Source organism: Schistocerca piceifrons, chromosome 2 (assembly GCF_021461385.2).
Source record: "Schistocerca piceifrons isolate TAMUIC-IGC-003096 chromosome 2, iqSchPice1.1, whole genome shotgun sequence".
NCBI classification, from domain to species: domain Eukaryota; kingdom Metazoa; phylum Arthropoda; class Insecta; order Orthoptera; family Acrididae; genus Schistocerca; species Schistocerca piceifrons.
In genome coordinates, this window is record NC_060139.1 from 610331737 (window position 1) to 610342476 (window position 10740).

Here is a 10740-nt window from a genome sequence, read left to right on the forward strand (position 1 = left end):
CTTCTATCCTTCTGTTTTTTCGCAGCATATCCTTTCCTTTTCTCCTCTGCCTCTTATCAGTCACTGCTTTTCAGCTGTTTCCTTCAAAAAGAAGAGCTCCGCAATGGACTAGTGTTCTCCACGATGCACAGTCGGGAGCTCATGTCGCCCAGCTGTTAATGTTTATGTGACACATCATGTTGCCTCAATTACATTCTTAAATAATTTCTTCACACCGTTTGCCCACTGTGAATTCAGAGCTAAACAGCAGTTTTGGAATGTGTTCATTGGGAATGTCGACTACATGTCCTGCTCATCGTCACTGGCATCTTAAAACCATCATTCGTATACTTGTTGTATCTGCATCTTCAAGGGTACTGACATTTGCCCAGAATTCAGATCCATAAAGGAGGAATAACAACTGAATTGTATATAAGTACCTTTGTTGAAACTTCCTGGCAGATTAAAACTGTGTGCCCGACCGAGAATCGAACTCGGGACCTTTGCCTTTCGCGGGCAAGTGCTCTACCAACTGAGCTACCGAAGCACGACTCACGCCCGGTACTCACAGCTTTACTTCTGCCAGTACCTCGTCTCCTACCTTCCAAACTTTACAGAAGCTCTCCTGCGAACCTTGCAGAACTAGCACTCCTGAAAGAAAGGATATTGGGGAGACATGGCTTAGCCACAGCCTGGGGGATGTTTCCAGAATGAGATTTTCACTCTGCAGTGGAGTGTGCGCTGATATGAAACTTCCTGGCAGCTTAAAACTGTGTGCCCGACCGAGACTCGAACTCGGAACCTTTGCCTTTCGCGGGCAAGTGCTCTACCAACTGAGCTACCGAATCACGACTTACGCCCGGTACTCACAGCTTTACTTCTGCCAGTACCTCGTCTCCTACCTTCCAAACTTTACAGAAGCTCTCCTGCGAACCTTGCAGAACTAGCACTCCTGAAAGAAAGGATATTGCGGAGACATGGCTTAGTCACAGCCTGGGGAATGTTTCCAGAATGAGATTTTCACTCTGCAGCGGAGTGTGCGCTGATATGAAACTTCCTGGCAGATTAAAACTGTGTGCCCCACCGAGACTCGAACTCCTGCCAGGAAGTTTCATATCAGCGCACACTCCGCTGCAGGGTGAAAATCTCATTCTGGAAACATCCCCCAGGCTGTGGCTAAGCCATGTCGCCGCAATATCCTTTCTTTCAGGAGTGCTAGTTCTGCAAGGTTCGCAGGAGAGCTTCTGTAAAGTTTGGAAGGTAGGAGACGAGGTACTGGCAGAAGTAAAGCTGTGAGTACCGGGCGTGAGTCGTGCTTCGGTAGCTCAGTTGGTAGAGCACTTGCCCGCGAAAGGCAAAGGTTCCGAGTTCGAGTCTCGGTCGGGCACACAGTTTTAATCTGCCAGGAAGTTTCATATCAGCGCACACTCTGCTGCAGAGTGAAAATCTCATTCTGGAAACATCCCCCAGGCTGTGGCTAAGCCATGTCGCCGCAATATCCTTTCTTTCAGGAGTGCTAGTTCTGCAAGGTTCGCAGGAGAGCTTCTGTAAAGTTTGGAAGGTAGGAGACGAGGTACTGGCAGAAGTAAAGCTGTGAGTACCGGGCGTGAGTCGTGCTTCGGTAGCTCAGTTGGTAGAGCACTTGCCCGCGAAAGGCAAAGGTCCGGAGTTCGAGTCTCGGTCGGGCACACAGTTTTAATCTGCCAGGAAGTTTCATATCAGCGCACACTCCGCTGCAGAGTGAAAATCTCATTCTGGAAACATCCCCCAGGCTGTGACTAAGCCATATCTCCGCTTTATCCTTTCTTTCAGGAGTGCTAGTTCTGCACGGTTCGCAGGAGAGCTTCTGTAAAATTTGGAAGGTAGGAGACGAGGTACTGGCAGAAGTAAAGCTGTGAGTACCGCGCGTGAGTCGTGCTTCGGTATCTCAGTTGGTAGAGCACTTGCCCGCGAAAGGCAAAGGTCCCGAGTTCGAGTCTCGGTCGGGCACACAGTTTAATCTGACAGGAAGTTTCATATCAGCGCACACTCCGCTGCAGAGTGAAAATCTCATTCTGGAAACATCCCCCAGGCTGTGGCTAAGCCATGTCTCCGCAATATCCTTTCTTTCAGGAGTGCTAGTTCTGCAAGGTTCGCAGGAGAGCTTCTGTAAAGTTTGGAAGGTAGGAGACGAGGTACTGGCAGAAGTAAAGCTGTGAGTACCGGGCGTGAGTCGTGCTTCGGTAGCTCAGTTGGTAGAGCATTTGCCCGCTAATGGCTAAGGTCCCGAGTTCGAGTCTCGGTCGGGCACACAGTTTTAATCTGCCAGGAAATTTCATATCAGCGCACACTCCGCTGCAGAGTGAAAATCTCATTCTGGAAACATCCCCCAGGCTGTGGCTAAGCCATGTCGCCACAATATTCTTTCTTTCAGGAGTGCTAGTTCTGCAAGGTTCGCAGGAGAGCTTCTGTAAAGTTTGGAAGGTAGGAGACGAGGTACTGGCAGAAGTAAAGCTGTGAGTACCGGGCGTGAGTCGTGCTTCGGTAGCTCAGTCGGTAGAGCACTTGCCCGCGAAAGGCAAAGGTCCCGAGTTCGAGTCTCGGTCGGGCACACAGTTTTAATCTGCCAGGAAATTTCATATCAGCGCACACTCCGCTGCAGAGTGAAAATCTCATTCTGGAAACATCCCCCAGGCTGTGGCTAAGCCATGTCTCCGCAATATCCTTTCTTTCAGGAGTGCTAGTTCTGCAAGGTTCGCAGGAGAGTTTCTGTAAAGTTTGGAAGGTAGGAGGCGAGGTACTGGCAGAAATAAAGCTGTGAGTACCGGGCGTGAGTCGTGCTTCGGTAGCTTAGTTGGTAGAGCACTTGCCCGCGAAAGGCAGAGGTCCCGAGTTCGAGTCTCGGTCGGGCACACAGTTTTAATCTGCCAGGAAGTTTCATATCAGTGCACACTCTGCTGCAGAGTGAAAATCTCATTCTGAGTACCTTTGTTGCTGCAGTGACATCGTGATTGTCAAATACTCAATATCTTCGTCTGGCAAAGGAATGTCAAATCACTCCAATCACATGATCAGAAAAACAAAATGATACATGAGAGAACTTTGAACTAGCATTGGAGTAACATCCAAGACTCAAATTGCAGTGTGTTGTTGGAGAGTAATAGGTAAGTTAGAAGTACAGCATGAGAGCTAAAGGAGCAAATAGAAGTGAGAGAGAAATAATGACAAAGTAAATGCAAGTCGAACTTGATGGATGAACGCAGTGAAGATAACAGAGTAACCAAAAAGCAGACTTCAGTGCACATAGATTGCAGGGAAGCTTAGGTTTGAAATGTTATGCACATCCGCCACTGGTAGCCAATGACATGTATGTCGCGTTTCACCTACCTCAGTCTAAATAGGCTACGCAAACATCAAATTCGACAGCTCGTTTATTTCCGACGTACCGTCAAAAGCTATAGCGTTTCATCAGCACGAGTCAGAATGAATTGACAATGCGTTTATTTTGACAGACTGTCAATTCAGAACAGAGTTTTCATTAGGTCATGAAAGTCTCGTATCGTGTACTAAACAACGCTATCGAGTTTTATCGTTTGTTTTCTGTTTTCCAGTTGAAAAAATGCAGATCGCCACATCTATAGCGGAAACAGTAAACGTATTCGATCTCTTCTAGTCGTAATTTATGTTAGTTCTTAGAAGTACATCATAATTACGCAAAGGAAATGTAAATGGTTCAAATGGCTCTGAGCACTATGGGACTTAACATCTGTGGTCATCAGTCCCCTAGAACTTAGAACTACTTAAACCTAACTAACCTAAGGACATCACACACATCCATGCCCGAGGCAGGATTCGAACCTGCGACCGTAGCGGTCACGCGGTTCCAGACTGAAGCGCCTAGAACCGCAAGGCCACACCGGCCGGCGGAAATGTAAAATACTGCCGAAACAAAGATGATATGATCCAAATTTTCTGATGATGAGAAAAGTTTGTTGGTGTGTCTCATTTCCAAAATGAAAGAAGTAGTTGAAAACAAGAAAACGGACGGCGCAACATTGCGTGAAAAAGACAAAGTATGGGAAGAGCTTGCACACTATCTCAGTTCAAATTAATCTGTAAAGAAAAGAACGGTGAAGCAACTGACAATTTCAAACAAAGGACAAAACAAAAAAAGGGGACAAGAAAAGGTGAACATGTTAAGACAGGAGGTGGCGTTGCTACAACCCCACCACCACTGGACGAAACATCATCGCAATTACTGCAGATAATCAGTGCTCGGGTAGATCCACTTGCAAAAGCATTGATTGTGATGCTGCCTATGCAAACTTTAATCTGGTAGTTATCAGAACATTCAGGACAGTGTGGTCTCGATTTTGGAGGAACGTGTCCTAGATATGCGGACGGAAATAGATGTACCAGATGCGGAACATGAAGCACTACTTATCACCAGCAACAATATTTCGTCAGCGTCTACAAATGAGAAGCTGTAAACAGCATGGAACAGACCTTCCTTGAAGAAAGTAAAAAGTACAGAAGGTGCAAGGGCCCGTGAGAAACTATCGGAACTGTCGGAAGCGAGAAAAAAATCTGTGTAACCAACAGTTACACTCCCTTCTTGAAAAACACAAAGAAGGATCTTAGTTGCTACAGATTAAAAAGGAAACAGGATGAAAAGCTAAAAGCATTTCTGTTCTCCAAGAGTCAGTAGATGTGTGAAAATAAGTGAAAAGTTGGATTCTGTCATTATCTTTGTGTTCGTGTTCAAGTTCATTTTGTTAATAGTTATAATAATAAGTTAAAAATAATATTGTTTTCCTTGAAGTAAGGAAACAATTTATTTTTGCTATCACTCTACAGATCACTAATATTGTATTTTTTGTTCATACTTACCAGTAAGGGTACTCTAATATTGCTGCATATATTCTCGAATATACCTAAATAAATAAAATAAATTATTACAACACAAGAGAGTTTCTTTCTTGGAAATCAACCCATCATACTCCGTGGGTTTTCCAGAATGAAGTTTATTCCTATATGGTTTTTGTAGTCTATTGGCGGAATATAACAGAATGTGTTGGTTTGCGTTTTTATATTAAAACTTCATTAAGCGTTCACGTATTCACCACATTTTAACACACATTTCACTTAGAGAAAATCTTTTCAATTAGCGACTGCAGGTCCATTCCGTAGAACTGCGACATCACGTACGTTTATTTCCTCAAACACTAAATACTTTCTATTAATTCGCCTTTTTATCCTCAAGACAGCGATGGAGTTCACGATCTTCTAGAGGCTCTTCATCCTTTGTTTGTATAACAATGCTGTGTAATACAGATGAAGCCACTATAATAAGCCGTTCTAGGCGCTTCTGTCTGGAACCGCGCGACCGCTACGGTCGCAAGTTCGAATCCTCCCTCGGGCATGGATGTGTGTGATGTCCTTAGTTTAGTTAGGTATAAGTAGTTCTAAGTTCTAGAGGGCTGATGACCTCAGATGTTAAGTCCCATAGTGCTCAGAGCCATTTGAACCATTATAATGATCACCGATGTTCTTACTAATGTATTTAAACCCAACGGTAGAGCCAGAAATCTCCTTTTCCAAACCCCTTACTGTCGTTCGATAGTGTTTCTGTAATTAATTTGCGCTGTGTTGTAATTTTTTTTCTCCTTTATTTTTTGTAGTTAAGAATGGTGTTAGAAGGAGAGGCGTAAGGCAATATCCATTATCACCTACTAAATACCCTTATTGAATTCTTCCTGTTTCAAATAACATTATGATCCCTGCATTGTCAAAAATAAAATGTCATGAACTGACCCTGGCCAGCGAACTACAATATTCCTAATTAGCTGGGTAGTATTGCAAACTGTCTGCATATTAAAGGAGATGTACGACTTTCTATTGCGAAACACTCCCGCATTATGACCACAAGAAGATAGAAAGTCGACAGCTCCTATTACTCCAGGGAAGTTACTAGTCACGTACAAGTTCTGAATAACTGAACGAGTTTTATCACCTTGAGGAAATTTCACATACAGGGTCTCAGCGAAGCAGTTGCTTGTGAAACCTTGATGTATCATCATATAGTTGATTTAGAAATCCCATGTAGGTTTGGTACGAAAAGATCCAGTAGCATAGAAATCAGCTGTTGTATTGGGGTTAATGGTCTGTTACTGTCAGTAAGATACTCTTATCTATTTTCAATTTGCTCTAGAAGTTTTAATACTACATTCTTAGACAACATATCTTTTAATGAATTTTATGTCATTCATTGTGTGGAAGTAAGCATTGTTACCTGCAACAGGCAGAAGACGTACTTTGTTGGTGCTGCACATTTTAGCGATTTTGATCGAGATAAACTTATGCTGCAGTGTTCTTCTACGGCACGCCAGAGTAAAAGTGTGAACAGAATCAGCTAAGTGAAAAATCCGAGCAATACGAACGTTTATTTATATATAAATACCGACACAGGAATGTCCCCTTGTGTGAGACAGCGTGCACAGGATAATGTGGCGACTTAAAAGTTCCGTAAAATGAGGCGAATGCGATCAGGTGGTGTCAATCCGGTCATATACCGGTTTTTCCACGTTTCGATAACTGAGCGTGGCATTTTAACAATTACATTGCAGCCGACCATTGTCGTGAATTCTTGACTAATCTATCAACAACAATGGTGTGTTGGAGTGCGTGCAATCAGCAAATCGCATTGTTAGTAGGTGTTTGATTCTTGTGCTACACTCGTGTAGTCAACACAACAGTGCGAAAACTTCTGCTGGCCCCCTTTACTTTGGAAGTGCAGCTGGTAAGTTACAATATTATTGCTTGCATATGAACGTCTTAAGTGATATAGTTCCTTTTTTTTCCCTAATACTGCTTAGCACTGTGCAGGCCTAATTACAAAACTGCATTTTTGTCAGGTGAATCCAATTACGCGAATATACCAAAAGGTTCTGGGACCAACACGGAAATCTAACTACAAATGAGAATTTCGTCTAAATGCAGCGAAAGCTGTCAACTCAGGAAAATTAAGCATTCGGAAAGCTTCAGAGCAACACGCAGTTCCATGTACCACATTAAATGACAAACTCAATGAAAGGTGCAAATAGAAAATAGGCGGCCAACCAGCATTAACCAATAGTGAGGAAAAAAGTCTGCCGGCCGGAGTGGCCGTGCGGTTCTAGGCGCTACAGTCTGGAGCCGCGAGACCGCTACAGTCGCAGGTTCGAATCCTGCCTCGGGCATGGATGTGTGTGATGTCCTTAGGTTAGTAAGGTTTAAGTAGTTCTAAGTTCTAGGGGACTGATGACCTCAGAAGTTGAGTCCCATAGTGCTCAGAGCCATTTGAACCATTTTGAAAAAAGTCTGGTTGAAGGATTATTGTGCTGTGCGAAATGGGGCTGTTTCCTTTGAGAAATAATGATGTTAGGGAAATTGTAGAGGCATATGTCAATCGAGCAGAGAGGATTGAAAGAAGATTTCGTGACAATCGACCTGGGCATCAGTGGGTAAATTTTTCTGAAAAGAAATAAAGAACTAACGGATAGAGTAAGTGAAAATGTGAAGAGGGCAAATGCAGCAGTTACCCGAGAAAGAGTGACTGATTATTTTAAAAACCTTGGAGTGACCTTGAGACAGTGTCCCTCCCTCCAACATTATAAACTATGACGAGACAAACTTTTGTGACGATCCTGGACACGTGAAAGTAATAGTGAAGCGAGGCACAAGACATCCTGAAAAGGAGAGTGGATATTTATAAGTCAAGTATCAATGTGATGATTGCAGCAGCTGCCGACGGCTCAGTCCTCCCACCATACACAGTTTATAGGGCAAAACTCCTCTACGATACTTGGACTGAAGGGGGCATAGCTGGTGCAGGTTATAACAGGAATCAGACTGGTTGGTTTGACCTAACAGCTTATCACAAGTTTCTTGGGCAGCAGTCTTCGAAATGAAATTGAAACAGGTCCGCTCTAGTGAAACAAATAAAGGCCGCGCCAAGCAAAGCGTTCAGCATTAACTCCAGGAAAAGGAATTGTTATCAGCGACTCCAATGAAAGTGATAGTGACGGGGCTGCAAGCAGGGAGTCCCTATACGGAACATCTAACAGTGATCTATAACAATGCGAGTCAAATGAAAAGAAAGAAATGGACCAGGAGGAGGATAAAGATTGGTATGGATTTAAAGAAAATGATTTCACCATAGTAAAATTTCCTACGAAGAAAATGTTCAGGTGTTTTTGGTAAAATTGAAAGCATCTCTAATGACACCTACGAAATTAAATTTCTGAGAAAGAAAGTTCTTGATGGTAATTTTTATTGTGTCTTTCCAGAAATTGACGATGCAACTGAGTTACAAAGAGTCCAAATTATTAAAAAAAAGAGTGGTTCCAGGACACGGAAGGCGAGGTAAATTTATTTTTGAAGGGATAGATGATTATGACATTGAGTAAATGCTTTTCACATTGATTATGACATGTTTGTCAAATTTCATGAATTCATTTGTTTTTATAGCAAAAATCTCAAGTTTGATGTGCCTGTAAAAATTTGTTTAGTCTAGACATTGTAAAATTTTGTTGCAAATACAGCAAAATATTTTTTTAAAATCAAAATAGTGATCGGATTCACTCCACTGGAAGTCTGATTCCGTTCCTGCATACGAATTACAACGGTGATCGGATTCGCCCCAACTGAGGAGGTGAAAGTGATCAAAAATTAACTTCAAATAACAACTGCAATAATAGAGTAAAAATAGCGTAATACATGAATATATCATTATCAGGATCGTGAAATTATCATACTGAATTTTTATTCCAATATCAAACAGTAAATTAAAAAAATACTGCTGTTTTTGATCGGATCCACCTCATTTTACAATTCTAGATTCGCATACTTTATTTTTCACGTCTCTTCCGCGTAATCTTTCATTGATAGTATCAATACCCATTTCTATTGCATATATTGTGAAATTTCGAACATTCGTGAGTAGCACGATGAACCAGTTCTGTTGACGTCAATTGTAGGCTTAAACTAAGGCTGCGATCGTAGTGGCACCGATAACGGTGAATTCTGCCGACGACCAACATCGGCCGATCTTTTCAAATAAGTACGCCACTATGAGCGTAGTCACATTGTATCCGATCTCATCGCCCGAATGTATACACTTCGGACGACAATCGGTGAATTTCAAGTCAGTTTGTTTCCTTTGGTCAAATCGCCCGATGTTCTCACGTGTGAGCTCTGAGAAACTGATCATTAATCCAGGAAAGAAAGCGTTTGTGGTAGCCTGAGGATAATAAAAAATGGAAATGTCGTGTGGCTAGGGTCTCCCGTCGGGTAGACCGTTCGCCTGGTGCAGGTCTTTCGATTTGACGCCACTTTGGCGACCTGCGCGTCGATGGGGATGAAATGATGATTATTAGGACAACACAACACCCAGTCCCTGAGCGGAGAAAATCTCCGACCCATCCGGGAATCGAACCCGGGCCCTTACGATTGACAGTCTGTCACGCTGACCACTCAGCTACCGGGGCGGACTAGGCTAAAAATATCATAATTGGGAAATAGTTTGGAATCTGTCTATGGAAATCGCAGTTTTATTGGAAAACGAATGTAGGCAAAACCTTTAACAGAAAGATGTGGACTATAACCTCAACAAATAATTTGATCAAATGAAAAGGGTGGAGTATCTTATACTTACATTACATTAATACTTGTTCCATAGATCATGAGCACGACATTTATTAATGATGTGGAACATGTCAGTTTAATATAAATTTTCCTTACATTATTCAGTGATAGAGTGATAAGAAGGTTGGAAGTCCTGAGAAATTTAGGCATAAAACGTGGCTCTCATATATTCACATCTGAAAATTCATCGATAGAGTTGGAGTAGTTATGATTCGGAAATTCCTTTCACAAAGCGAAAAAAGTGTTCCAACTAAAACATTCCTATTTCTTTACGTACTACATGAATATGCAATAAAAAAAATGGGGGTTTCTATTTTAAAAAACGCAGTTGATATCCGTTTGACCTATGGCAGCACCATCTAGCGGGCAAACCATAGCGCCATCTGGTTTCCCCCTTCAAACTAGACAAGTTTCGTTCTTTGTAGTTTTTTCATTTGACGCTCATTTCATGAGATATTTGGCCCGGTCATGATCAGTGGACCACCCTGTATATGTATTGAAAGTACAGTGAATATCCCAAGTTCCTCAAGGATACAGGGTACTTTTCGTGCTCAATATTATGTAAAAATCAACATCTATTTCTTTCCGGCACTGTTTATAATGTATACGTTTTACAGATTTTTTTGTTGATATCCAGTAATGCAGCACACTTTCTAAGAAGTACTTTGAATATTTTTGAACCTGCTTTGGGTTATTAAAAAATTTAAAAAGAAATTGATGCAACTTTTTTTCCAAAATGCTTCCTCAAATTGAGGTACCATTTAATCCAATGTTATACATTTGAAGGAAACCAGATTTTTTACCATATATGCATGACATGATGGCTGATGTATCAGACCTATTTAATTCCACCTATCGTGTATATTACAAGGATAAAAAATATCACATCTTACATTTTAATTTTTATAATTTTTTCCTAGTAAAAATGTAGTTTTTTCTATAATTAAGTTGATTCTGCAATAAATCTTGGGTCTACTACATAGGTATGGACTATTGCAAATTACAGAAAAAAATTAGAGCAACGCTTTATAAACTTTAGGAAATAGTTGTACCTGAATTCTGAAATATTCAACTTGTGGGAAATTGTGAATGAAGATA

General features: G+C 41.7%; 1 non-coding gene across 1 annotated transcript; it reads right to left on the reverse strand.

Moving 5' to 3' along the window:
• Nucleotides 1-452: 452 nt before the first annotated feature.
• Trnas-cga lies at nt 453-527 on the reverse strand. The gene has a single exon. It is a non-coding gene; the product is annotated as a tRNA-Ser (tRNA).
• Between the last annotated feature and the right edge of the window lie 10213 nt (nt 528-10740).